This window comes from Astatotilapia calliptera, chromosome 23 (genome assembly GCF_964374335.1).
Source record: "Astatotilapia calliptera chromosome 23, fAstCal68.1, whole genome shotgun sequence".
Taxonomy (NCBI): domain Eukaryota; kingdom Metazoa; phylum Chordata; class Actinopteri; order Cichliformes; family Cichlidae; genus Astatotilapia; species Astatotilapia calliptera.
Window position 1 is genome coordinate 25,652,697 of NC_137443.1, and position 12,749 is coordinate 25,665,445.

The following is a 12,749-nucleotide window of genomic DNA, read 5'->3' on the forward strand; positions in this document are numbered from 1 at the left end:
TAAGATTTGTAAACAAAACCGTAAATCACTGAATACACATTTTTATTCTTGAATAATTTCATGCTAGCAAGAAGAAAAAAAAACACTGAAAAAGTTGTGACAGGAGCGTATTTACCACCGTGTTATCAACCAGCTTGCTACTGTCAAATATGCCTGTATTTAGAGAAACCCTTTTATCGATTCTCCTGAATCTCATATCCAGTGCTGTGCACAAGTCCTGAGCAACCCTCCAGTTCTTTATATTTTGCTTTAAAACTTTAGAAATGAGCAGTAGTTGAGCAGACTGGATTTGAATTATCTGGACCCTGTAAATAAAGGCTGAGGTCACAGTGTGCTGGGACAGCTCCAGAGGCTGGGCTGGTATTAATGATGACTTCGAGGCCAGGATCAGGAGTGTGTGTTGTTAGCTGTAATGTATAAAAGAGCTATCAGAGCTACATGTGCAGTCTGTATCTGCATGTTAGCGAGCACACCGTCAGTAAAGCATCAAAGTTTTAAAAGTTGAGAAATCCGCCTCTTTCTTGTTTTCTTTCATAAGAACTGAAATTGTTGACCTTTGACCTACAAATATGAGCGTTCACCAGCTCGACCTTCTTAGAGTTTCTGTGGACATGAAAGCCCAGTGAGAGCTGAGCACACGTTGACTTCATGTTTCATATCAGCAGCCTGGGCTGTGAACATACACAGAGAGAAACACGTCTGCACTTAGAGCGTGGATTTAAAGGAGGATGTTTTAAATATTTCAGTATTTAATATGTTTAGTTTAATGTTTGAGTTGTACAAATAAGAGTACAAATAGTTACACTCTCATTTCCACACGTGATTATCTCTGTTTACTTTGTCACGCTCTGCCACCTCACCTGCGTCAGTTTGGTGGGCGGAGCCAAACCAAATCCACACGGCAACCTTAACTGACCCTGCAGCTCCACCCAGAGGTGGAGTGACAGACCTGATCGTTTGTGCCTGAGAGACCTCATCCAGGGAAATATGAACTCTTGAACACTTTCATGAAAAGATGCTTTTTAAAAAAAATTTGAGTTTGCTTCACAGGCTTTTCTTTGTTGTTCTTTACTTACCCCAGAGTATCAACTGGGTCTTGTCATTTTCTTCCATTTGGCTTTTGAAGCTTTTTAGTTTTTATTTTATTTAAATTTTATTTTATTTTAAATTTAGGTCACTAGAGCTCATTCCCACATAGCAAGCAGTTCTGGCCTGGATCTGGTATCAAGCCGGCACTGCTGGCTGACTTCTGGCATGATGGTATGTCATCCAGATATGGGCCAGGCCTGGCATAGATGGCACTGTCTATGTGATGCATGCCATATCTGGCTCGATTGTGGTTTGGGTTATGTGGCCCAGGCTCATGGAAAACAGGTCTAGTCCGGATCTGGCATCAATGATCTAAAGTTTAGTTTGCATTATCAGGGATTTTAATATCTAGTCCTTTTACTGAAAAAAAAAATGGCCCAAAAATCAACTTCTCAATTTGTCAAAAGCATTTCTCAACATTTCTCTACAAAATCTTTAGTCTCATGCTTTGCATCCATATGAAAACAAGCTGAGTAGATCTCAGATGAAACCAAAGTTATTGGGTTTCATTTTGGCTGTTCATGTCATAAGATGTCCTATGTAAAAGATATTATGAAGTGTTAGCATGGACTAGTCTTAGTCAAGTATGCGTACATCTTTTGTTAGAAGTCTAGTCAGAAAATAAATAGAAAGACTGTAGCAACCCTGCAGTTTAGTTAACTGTCTTTAATAAAGTCACACAGACTTACTGAACACTTGGTACATTAAACTGTTTTCCAGTATTAATCCAAACTCTTTGCAGTCATGACAGAAAGCAAGTGTGTAATACTATGTGTGGGTTTAAATTTAATAATGCACAACTCAGTTACAAGCAGCTAGATTGTAGCTAGATTGTGTGGTGCATGTGTGTCCAGTGGTACAAAGTTATTTAGATAAGACACAATAGTTTATGCAACCTTTGTCCTTGTCTTATAATCTGATACAGAGGAGCAAGTGAAACCAAGCTTCAGACAATAAGACCCAGCAAAGGAGAGAGGGCAGGATACAGTTTTACCTATGCAATACTTTCTTTTATTTTTTAATCATTATTTTTATTATTATTTTTTTTAAGCAGCTTAATGTAATCATGTTTTCGGTAAGCTTTGGAGGTTTACCTGTAAAAGACAGATTTTAACCGCTAAATACATGGAATAATTTGTGTAAGTATTATTCTGTTTGAATCACAGTCAGTACAGACCAAAAGCGAAATATTTCTGTCAATGTTTTTGCTGATTGCCTGTTTGTCTGAAAATTGATGTCACTTTCTCTGATCCAGTAAATATAAAATGCCCAAATAAGACACACCATATTATTTTTAAGTCTAGACTGCAGTTTTTTGTGTGTGCATTTTCACTCTCTAGTTGTCTCTGATTGCAGTGGCTGCTGAGTATCTACAAAATGGAAAGGTACACTGGTCAAAGGTTTATGTAATAGCTCACTATCACCCTAGAGTTATATCTACACTTTAATATTATCATAATTAATTATACATTTATATTACATATACCAGATACCATGGGACCCCCTTGTATCTGGTATCATTTAAAAATAATTTAAAATCTCAGTTATAATACTGGAACCCACTTTGATCTGAAAAATGTTAATGTCAGTAGTGTCTATAACACCTGTAATTATGGAAAAGTTATACAATAATTTACTGGCACAGTTTCTTTTTTGTCTAGTGAACTTAGTGAACTAGTGATCTACTATACACCAGTACTAATGGATCCAGACAGAGTTCTGACAAAAATCTGAGATTTTAAATCAAAGACTAGTAGCACAGTTTTTTTTATGTTTTAATAACCTTGCACTTTGCTACAGTGCCAAAGTGTTTAACAGTTTCTTTAAAATTGTCTCTGCAAGAGCAATTGTCAATTGTCTGTCAATTGATTTTGTTCTCTCTCAATTTTCTACATGCTATGATAATATCCACTACATCTCCCTGTGCAACTCTGTGTCTATGAATGTCTGCATAGTGAATGGAATGAAGGATCAGAGTCCCCAAAGCAAGGTCTTGTTGACATCAAGGAGCATCAGCTTTCCCCTGAGAAAATGTAAGCTTTCACCTCAATATGACACTCATGCCAGAAGTGGACCTTAAGTACAGTTTTAATCTACTTGTACTTCATGTACAATTACATAAAGTACAAGCATTCTATGTTATGTTGCTTTGTAAGTCTTCTTCACTGTAATCTGAAGTCAAATATTTTATTTTTACTTTATTTTAAAACTGGTTACTTCTTATTTTGTAGGTTTAAAAACAAATAATAATCAACTAATGTAGTAATAACTTTGTTTTTAGTTTATTACAAACTCAGTCAATGTTTGTTTACTTGTTCATTAGTTTGTTAGTTTACTTGTTCACTTGTTTTTAAACCAAGCTCAATTAAAAAAAACATAAGATGGCAAAAAATAATAGTTTTGTAAGATTTAAAGAATTGATGAAAAATTACACGAAAGAACTCAGGTAAATAGGAAAAATAAATTAAAATATAATAAAGGAGGTCCTTTAAAGAATTAAATGTCAATGTAGTTGAAAAAGAAAAAACAAGCCCATTAAGTGTCAGATGCACTTTGGACAGCATTTTACGAACAAGCAATCAAACTTGCAATTATTCTTGCTTGTGGACTTTGGTACTAATTTTATGACTGAGATCATTTCACTTACAGTACCTTTGATCTTTATTATATGCATGAAGTGCATGATAACACTGGACATTTATGGTGTATGTGGATATAACTGTTGTCTAGGATCCACAACAAGAGGTCTGCTTGTTCTGAGCTGCCCAGCAGTGTGTCCCTGAAGAGTGATGGCTCTAAACAAGGCCTTATTAACTTCAAAACAGATCATTCTTCCACTGGACCAAAGTAAGGTTATTCTTGTTATACATAGTTTCATTCTGGTGGCACAATTTTCTGTAGGTGAGAAAGGGTCAATAATACTGATCACTTTATGTAGTAAATATATCTAAGTTCAACTGTGTCGTGTCATGCATCATGACCATGAAAAAGGTTCCAGATAAAAGCTATAGTTATTACATCAGCTGACACGTGTTAAAGTTCATGACAGGAAAATGACTGGACAAGCATGGCTTGTTTGGAAGGATTGCTAAGGGAAAGCCTCTTCTTTCTAAAAAGAAGATGTCAGCAGGGTTTAGGTTTGTTACATCTGAACAAACCCCACGTTTTCTGTAACAAAATGGAGATGATTGGTCATAAGGCTCAACATAAGGCTTGGAAAAAAGTTTGGAGAGGTGAGGATTTGGGCTTGTTTTGCAGCTTGGGCCTGGGCACCTTACAGTCATTGAGTTAGTCATGAACTCCTCTGTTTACCAAAGTATTCTTGAGTCAAATGGGAGACCATCTGTCTGCCAGCTAAAAAGCATTGCCAAAATTATACCAAAGAATACCAAATCTACAACAGAATAGCTGAAAAAGAAAAGCTTTAAGGTGCTGCAATAACCCATAGTCCAGACCTCAACCCGACTGAAATGACGTAGTATAGGACCTTAGGAGAGCGGTATATAAGTCACTGTCTGATAACAAATAAAAGTACTGTGTGGATAACTTCCGGTTAATGGATGCAAAACTTTGAGCTCCGACCTTTACATCCTGTAACTGCAGCTAAAGCCACCCTTTTATTGACACTTGTTCTGACACAAGCTTCTGCACTGACCCAGCCAGTCACGATGTCGAATAAACATAGACCTAACCCTAAAACAGCTGGAAAGGATGGATCAGACGACGATGCTAGCAACGAACCTGAAACCGAGAAGATGGAAGAAGCTAGCGCTAGTGCCCAACAGACTGAGCCTAGTGTTTTGACCGCAATTCAGTTGCTGAAAACACACTTTACTGCTCAACTGCAAGAAGTTATAACATCAAACCAAGAAATAAAGGACGCAATTGGGGTGTTTTCAGAGAGGCTTACCACAGCAGAATGCCGCATTAGCAAAGTTGAAGACGATGCCTCTTCCCTTACAAGTAAAGAGGCTTCCCTTCATAAGAAACTTCAAGAACGAGTGTTAAAAATGAGTGTTTCTCTGTCAAATCTGGAGGTGTTACAATGGAAACATTAACTCTTGACCTCTTAACTCTGAACTCCTAGAGGGGCTATGACACCAACAGAGTAAATTCACAGACTCCGCCCCCAGCACGGCTCCAATCGAAGCTGAAGTGAAGCCGTTTCAGAACATTTTGCTCTACATATTTGAGTTGTTTGCCATGCTTGGTAAGTCATTTTTTCAAAGATTGCTTCAATTATTATTATGAGCGTTTACTTCTGTGGCTCTTTGGAGTTGAGACAAAGCTGTGTGAAAGGCATTAGCCATGTTGCTCGCTGATAGCATAATATTCTGTTTTAGCTAGCTGAAAGGTATTGTTTGCGGGCAAATACCACAGCCTTGAAAAAAGCTTGCATGTGAATTTTCAGTCAAACTTTTGGTCAAATACACCTAAAACAATGTGTAGAATGTGAAATGTTGGTATAATGGTGCTACTTGAAGCCTGAAAACGATCGCCCATGAAAAAAAAAAACGAGCAAACAGCAGTAGCAGGCGTCCTGACTGGGTTCTACGTTAGCATAGATCCCTCCAGAGTTTTGTGCACACGGTTTAGGTAAAAATTAAAAAGGTTGAGGTTTTACATTTAGTTCAGTATTACCTGTTGCCTGTGTCTTTGTCTTTTGGGAAAATACTTTACACAAGTAATGGCTCAAAGAGGATTCCTTTTTTTTTTTTACTGTGCTGCAATTGTTTACTGGATTATTTGTGCCATTAATTAGCGTCAACTAATTTTTATTCAATCTCCGCACAGGATATGCTTGTGAAGATGGAATATGGGGGAGAGCAGAAGTGCGTTGAAGTTCCACAAAGGGATGAATGAAGGACATGCATATTGTATTGAAGAAATAAGTGATGAGAATGCTGTTATTTGCATTTACCATGTCAGACCTTTTGATAAACAAAATTCTAATGAAAGTGAGAACATGTATACTGTTACATCTTTCAGAAAATGTTTTGAAATTGTGGTCACAGTTCAGAATAAATGTTTTTCAAAAACCATTGCATCATTTTAGTGAATGTTTATTTCTAAAAGAAATTTCTAGAAGTTCAGAACAGTAAAATTCCCGCTTTTTAGAATGAATTAGAAGATAACTCTTACGTAGTTAAACTAAAATACTCTTTGAGAGTTAATATATAAACTCTTAACACCAAGTGTTAAATTATCAACTCCAGACAGATTTGGTGTTTAACACTAAATCAGACTTAAAGCTTTGAGTTAACAATAGGAAGGTTTTTTGTTTTGTTTTTTTAGCTCCTTTTAAAGGATCTGTTGTATAACCATGTTGTAATGAGAGTGGGAGGGAATCTTCTAAGATCTCCACAGGTTGGAGGTCCTGGGCTTGTGTTTTTTTGTTCATAAGAGTGTGTTGCTCATAGAGTGCAGTGCTTTTGACACAATAATTTGCAAGTTCTGACAGGTGAGACAAGTTGTAATCAAGTTCCAGATAATAAGGGCGCAAACTCAATGAGTAGCCACTCAAATCTTGAACTACTCTCCCGGAATGTAAGAGGCCTTAGGAAATTTATTACATTTAAAAGGGTAATGAACAGACTCAAACAATACCACCAAGGTTAGTCTTTATTCAAGAAACACACTTACTTCCAAGTGAAATTGCTCAGATAAGGAGGAGATGGCCAGGTCAGGTTTTTTCTAGCCACTTCTCAACACACGCTAAGGGAGTGACAACACTCATTCATAAATCATTGCCCATGTGTATAAAAAAAACATCTTAGACCCCACAGGGAGATTCATCATTATACAATGCTCAGTGATGAACCAAGACTTAATTTTAGGTAATTTATATGGCCCTAATATCGATGACCCCAGCTTTTACAACAATCTGTTCCTTTCTATTGCAGCTCTTCACGGGGATATAATTGTTGGAGGACATTTTAATTGTACTCAACAGGTGTAAACTATTCTCATCCAAAATTTAGAGAAGTTATACAACACTTCATTTCTGAACTAAACCTGAAAGATGTATGGAGAATAGAAAACCCAACAGGGAGAGAATACTCCTGTCACTCAGCCAGTCACAATAGCCACAGTCACATAGACTATTTCCTTATATCAAACTCTCTTCTCCCCAGATTCAACAGTTGTTCATACAAAAGTGTACTTATATCCGACCACTCATTAACCACACTTAACTTTTAAGTTATAACAGCTTCTAGACGTAATCCCATCTGGCGTTTAAAACCACACTGGGTACATAACCCCAAGTTCTTAAAATTTGTAGGGAAAAATACTGATGACTATTTTTACTTCAATAAACTTGAAACTACAACCTCAGTTAGATGGGAAGCTTTTAAGGTATTTATACGTGGCCAGATGATAAGTTACACAAAAAACAAATCAAATCAACAAATTATTGAGATGTTGGACCTTGAAGGTAAAATAAGAGGTGGAGATAAATTTAAATGACACTAAAGAAAAAAAAACAAAAACGTCTAGGACTAAGAGCTAAATATGAAAAAATTAACTATTAGACTGAGACAGACCTACTATGATCAGGGAGAAAAGGTAGGAAAACTTTTAGCATGGCGCAAAAAAACATTACTGAACGAGTGAAAAATAAACGAAATTACAACCGCAAATGAAAGCATTACAGATCCTCAAAGAATAAATGATCATTTTAAACTTTATTGCTCACAACTATATACGAGATGCAACCCAAGAGTCATTAGACTCCTTCTTTGACTCAATAAGTACCCCTTCACTCTCTGAAGAAGCTCGGTGTGAATTAGACTCTCCCTTATCCATGCGTAAACTTTCGAATGCAATAGACAAATAAAAAGCAGGAAAAGCTCCTGGTCCTGATGGAATCCCATTAGATCTTTTTAAAATATTCAATGACAAACTGATATCCTCACTATACGATATGCTACTGGAAAACTATGATTTAAAAGAGCTACCCTCATCCTTGCATAATGCATTTATAACAGTATTCCCTAAGCTTGGGAAACCGCCTCGGAAATGTGAATCCTACCAACCAATTTCACTAATAAATTCTGCCGCCAAGATAATAGCTAAATTACTGGAAAGAGACTTGAGCGGTACCTTCATCTTCTTGCTGACCCCAACCAGAACAGGGGTTGGTAAACACAACATGGTATTTGCAGAGTATTGAATGTAATTTACACAAATTCAGAACATCCAGACATGGCTCTGCTTTCGTTGGATGCAGAAAAAGCCTTTGACAGGGTCAAGCATTGGTATCTTTATAAAGTACCCTCTCAGTTTGGCTTTGGCACCTACTTTATGACTAGGGTTAAAATATTATATAATAAACCTATAGCCTCAGTTAAAACCAGCAACATTATATCTAAACCCTCCAATTTAGGTAGAGGTACACGTCACGGCTGCTCCCTCTCACTTCTCCTCTTTGTACTAGCAATCGAGCCACTGGCCATTTCCATAAGGACCAACCAAAATATCTCTGGTAACAGAACAAACAACATTGAGTCCAAAATTAGATTATTTGCATTGACATTATTTTAATGCTGTCAAAATTAATGAGCTAAATTTCCCAGCTACTCAAAACAATTAACTCTTTTGGCAACATCAAAACATCAACCAAATTAATTAATCCAAATCGGCCATTCACTTCTTTAAACATTCTGAAAGAATTAAACCACCCATTGAAACAATGTTTCAAGTTGCCAAAGACAGCCTCACCTCTCTGGGTATAGAAATCACTCCTAAAACAGATGAATTGGTACACACAAACTACGCACCAACAATTAATTCTGTTAAGAAATCAATTAATAGATGGTCTATGCTGCCAATCTCTCTAATTGGACGCATAAACATTCTCAAGATGAATATTCTCCCAAAATGTATTTATCTCTTTGAAGCTATTCCTCTCAGTCCTCCAGATGACGTCTTCACAAAGATAAAAACAATCTTCAATAAATTTATTTGGAATAACAGATGAGCCAGATTACACATATATCTTCCGTACGATAGAGGAGGCCTGGGTATACATATATAAAAGATTTTTCACTCGCAAAGACATAGACCCGGAGGGGGTGTCTATGTATGTATATGGTTATATTCACATGGGTAAATGTATATGCCTGCATGTGTGTATTCGCACACTGGCTAAACACGATGAGCATGCACTATTATTTATTATTGTTTATTTAGTTATTTTTTGAATTTTTATTTATTTACATATATTATTTTATTTATTTTTTTCTCTGTCTACCTTGTTTATACCATTTGGAAAATCAATAAATAAATCTTTGGAAAAAAGTGTTAAAAACAATAGGAAGTATTTCACTGGAGCCACCATCTCTGCTTTTCATGATGAGCATATACATACATACACATTTGCTGTGGTTCAAACCACCATAAATTAAGTATGTAGATTGTATAGGGCTGCTGGTCAAGTAAATCACATGCATCAGTCACGAGACCAAAGACCAAGATCTTTCGTTCTCTGGCATCAAAACCAAAGTAGGAAAACACACTGGTTTGTTAAGTTGTTATTTTCTGTTATATCGTGAGAGTACGGTTGCCTGCGGTGAGTTGTAGTCATTGTGTGAAACATGGCATAAAGAAGCGCTTGGAGTGAGACTACTACATCGTGTCTTCTGAGTTGATAAAGTACCACCAAAGCCTGATGAAGCCAGGCCATACAAGTGCTGGAAGAATGAAGTTAATATTTGGAGACGAGTTACGGCGCTGGATAAAAAGAAGCAGGCACTCGCGGTGGCGCTGGGGCTCGAGGGGAGAGCCAGAGAAACAGCCATGGAGATACCCGCGGAAGATTTGAACAAAGATGACGGTATGGAAACACTACTTGCAAAACTGGACGCGGTGTTTCAGAGAAAAGAGAAAGATCATGGGTAGAATAGAATGCCTTTATTGTCACTATACAGTTGTACAATGAGATACAGAGCATCTCCTACTCAGTGTAAACATGCTCGGGGGGGCTGGGGGGGTACAGTTCTGCAGCGCTATGTACATATGGACAGTATTAACATAGGGAAAAACATATATATATAAAATGTACAATATACAAGACGTAAGTGATATGTAATAAATAGTGTTATGTATATACAGTTGAGTTGTTGCACATAGAATTGGTATTGCACAGTGGTGGTCCATAGAGGAAGTGGGAAGTGGGGGGCTGTGCTATCTGTGCATGTGTGAGTTCAGGGTGGTTATCGCTTTGGGGAAGAAACTGTTTTTGAGTCTGTGGGTTTTTGTGCTGATGCACCTGTAGCACTTCCCTGAGGGAAGCAGGCTGAACATGTTGAAGCCAGGCTGGGAGCTGTCCTTGATAATGTTTGCTGCTCTGCTGAGGCAGCGGGAGGAATAAATGTCCATCAGGGAGGGGAGAGGGCAGCCGATGATCTTTTGTGCTGTCTTGACCACACTCTGAAGCCTCACTCTACCTGCTTTGGTGCAGCTGCCGTACCATACCATGATGCAGTAGGTTAGCAGGCTCTCAATGGACGAGCGGTAGAAGGTCAGCAGCAGGTTGGAGTTCAGCTTGTACTTCCTGAGGACTCTCAGGAAGTGCAGCCGCTGTTGGGCCTTCTTGATGACCGCTGAGATGTTGTCTGTCCAGGAGATGTCGGCAGAGATGAGGACACCAATGAACCGGACAGTGTGGACCCTCTCCACACACTCCCCGTTGATGTAGAGGGGGCCAAGTCGGTGCTATGTCTCCTGAAGTCAACAATGAGCTCTTTGGTTTTCTTAGTGTTCAGTGCCAGGTTGTTTTCTGAACACCATGCTGCCAGCTTCAGTACTTCCTCTCTGTACTCTGCCTCGTCTCCCTTCGAGATGAGTCCGACTACCGTGGTGTCATCAGCAAACTTGATGATGAGAGTGTTGTTGTGGGTCGAACTGCAGTCGTGGGTGTAGAGAGAATACAGGAGGGGGCTCAGCACACAGCCCTGTGGGGAGCCGGTGCTCAGTGTGCGAGTGGAGGAGAGATGAGGGCCGAGTCTTACGGTCTGGGGCCGGTTTGTGAGGAAATCCTTTATCCAGGCACAAGGTATGAAGCTTACTCGTGTTTTGACTCCATTGCAAAGGACCACAGTGTGTCCATGGCAGACTACATTACAGACTTTGAACAGCATTATAACCGGATGAAAAAGTACCACATGACACTGCCTGATGCTGTGTTAGCATTTAAGCTTCTAGATACAGCTTGTCTTGATGAGAAAAGTCGACAGCTTGCACTGACAGTGTGCACAGACTTAACTTTTGTGTCTTTAAAGTCTGCACTGAAATGGATTGTCAGAGGGAAAGTAGCTGGCGTTTTCAGCGGAATTCAACTGAACCAAAATGCAGTTTTCCTTACGGAGCAAAAAGGTCCTAAATACAAACAAAATAACGGTACTTTGTCGCGGAGTGGACAGCGACAACCACTACAAGGTACCAACCCATCTTGACAAGTTTGGCAAGCGAACAAGATGTGCTATTTGTCAGAGCACTTACCACTGGGCTAAAGACTGTCCTCATCGTAATGGTAACCAAGTAAAGCTAACTGAAGATGGAAAGTGGAGGAGTGTAACATTACCCTGTACACTAAAGCCTCAATGACAGACTCTGAAATCTTCCTGACTGAAGCACTGGGATCAGCCAGCATACTGCATATACACGTACAGTTTGCAGTCAGAAGTGGCTAGATAGTTACATGAGTGACCTCAGCCAAGGCCAAGTAAACAAGTTGCTGCAATCAGAAACCCCTAGCTCCAGACCATTTCACTTTCGGGAAGGAACTGTAGTGTATTCCAGCAAAAAAGTGAAACTTCCAGCCAAAATTGGACAAACGAAATGTGACATTGAAAGTGAAGTAGTTCCTGTTGATATTCCACTACTACTGAGCAAAATGTCTGTCAAGAAAGCAGGGACTGTTGTAGACATGGAGAATGACAGTGTTGTCGTGTTAAAGCAGCCTGTTCCCCTAGAGCTCACTAGTTCAGGACACTATTGTGTGGACATTAGAGATGGAAATACTACAGAAAGCTGCAATGAAAATTAAGTTCTCATTGTAACTGCTGAAATGTCTACAAAAGAGAAACAAAAGCTTCTTGTGAAGCTTCATAAGCAGTTGCTGTTGGTCTACCCCTGGCTTCTGAGTATAATGAGACAGTAGTGATGGATCTACATGAACTGGAGCCCAACGTGTGGTACCTTCACATCATCGACCACTTCACATGCTTCAGCGTCAGCAGCATCGTAAAGACAAAGAAAGTTGCAGAGATCGTCAACTCCTTCATTCACATCTGGATAAGCATTCACGGTGCACCCAGACGGCTCTACTCGGATAACGGCAGAGAGTTCAACAACACAGAGATTCGGGATATGGCTGAAAACTTCAACATTGGATAAAGACATCATCACTGAACAAAATCTTCTGCGTAAACTGAGGGTCCTGTTCCAATTTTTGTTTTGCCCATTCTGCAAATTCTGTGCGCCGATCTGGGTCATCCTCGTTGAGATGCTGCAGTAGCTGGAGTTTGTAAGGGTGCCATTTGTGAGTAGCTAATATCCGCCGAAGGGATGTTCGACTAATGCCCCTCTCCAGTGACATGCGGCGAGTGCTACGCTGTGGGCTCTTGTTGAATGAAGCTAGGACAGCCACTGATGTT

At 39.0% G+C, this 12,749-nt stretch overlaps 1 long non-coding RNA gene across 1 annotated transcript; it reads left to right on the top strand.

The window, feature by feature from the left end:
- The first annotated feature begins 5,159 nt into the window (after nt 1-5,159).
- Nucleotides 5,160-6,131, top strand: LOC145424366 (uncharacterized). Its single transcript, XR_013905421.1, has 2 exons — nt 5,160-5,299; nt 5,884-6,131. It is a non-coding gene; the product is annotated as an uncharacterized LOC145424366 (long non-coding RNA).
- Nucleotides 6,132-12,749: the final 6,618 nt, after the last annotated feature.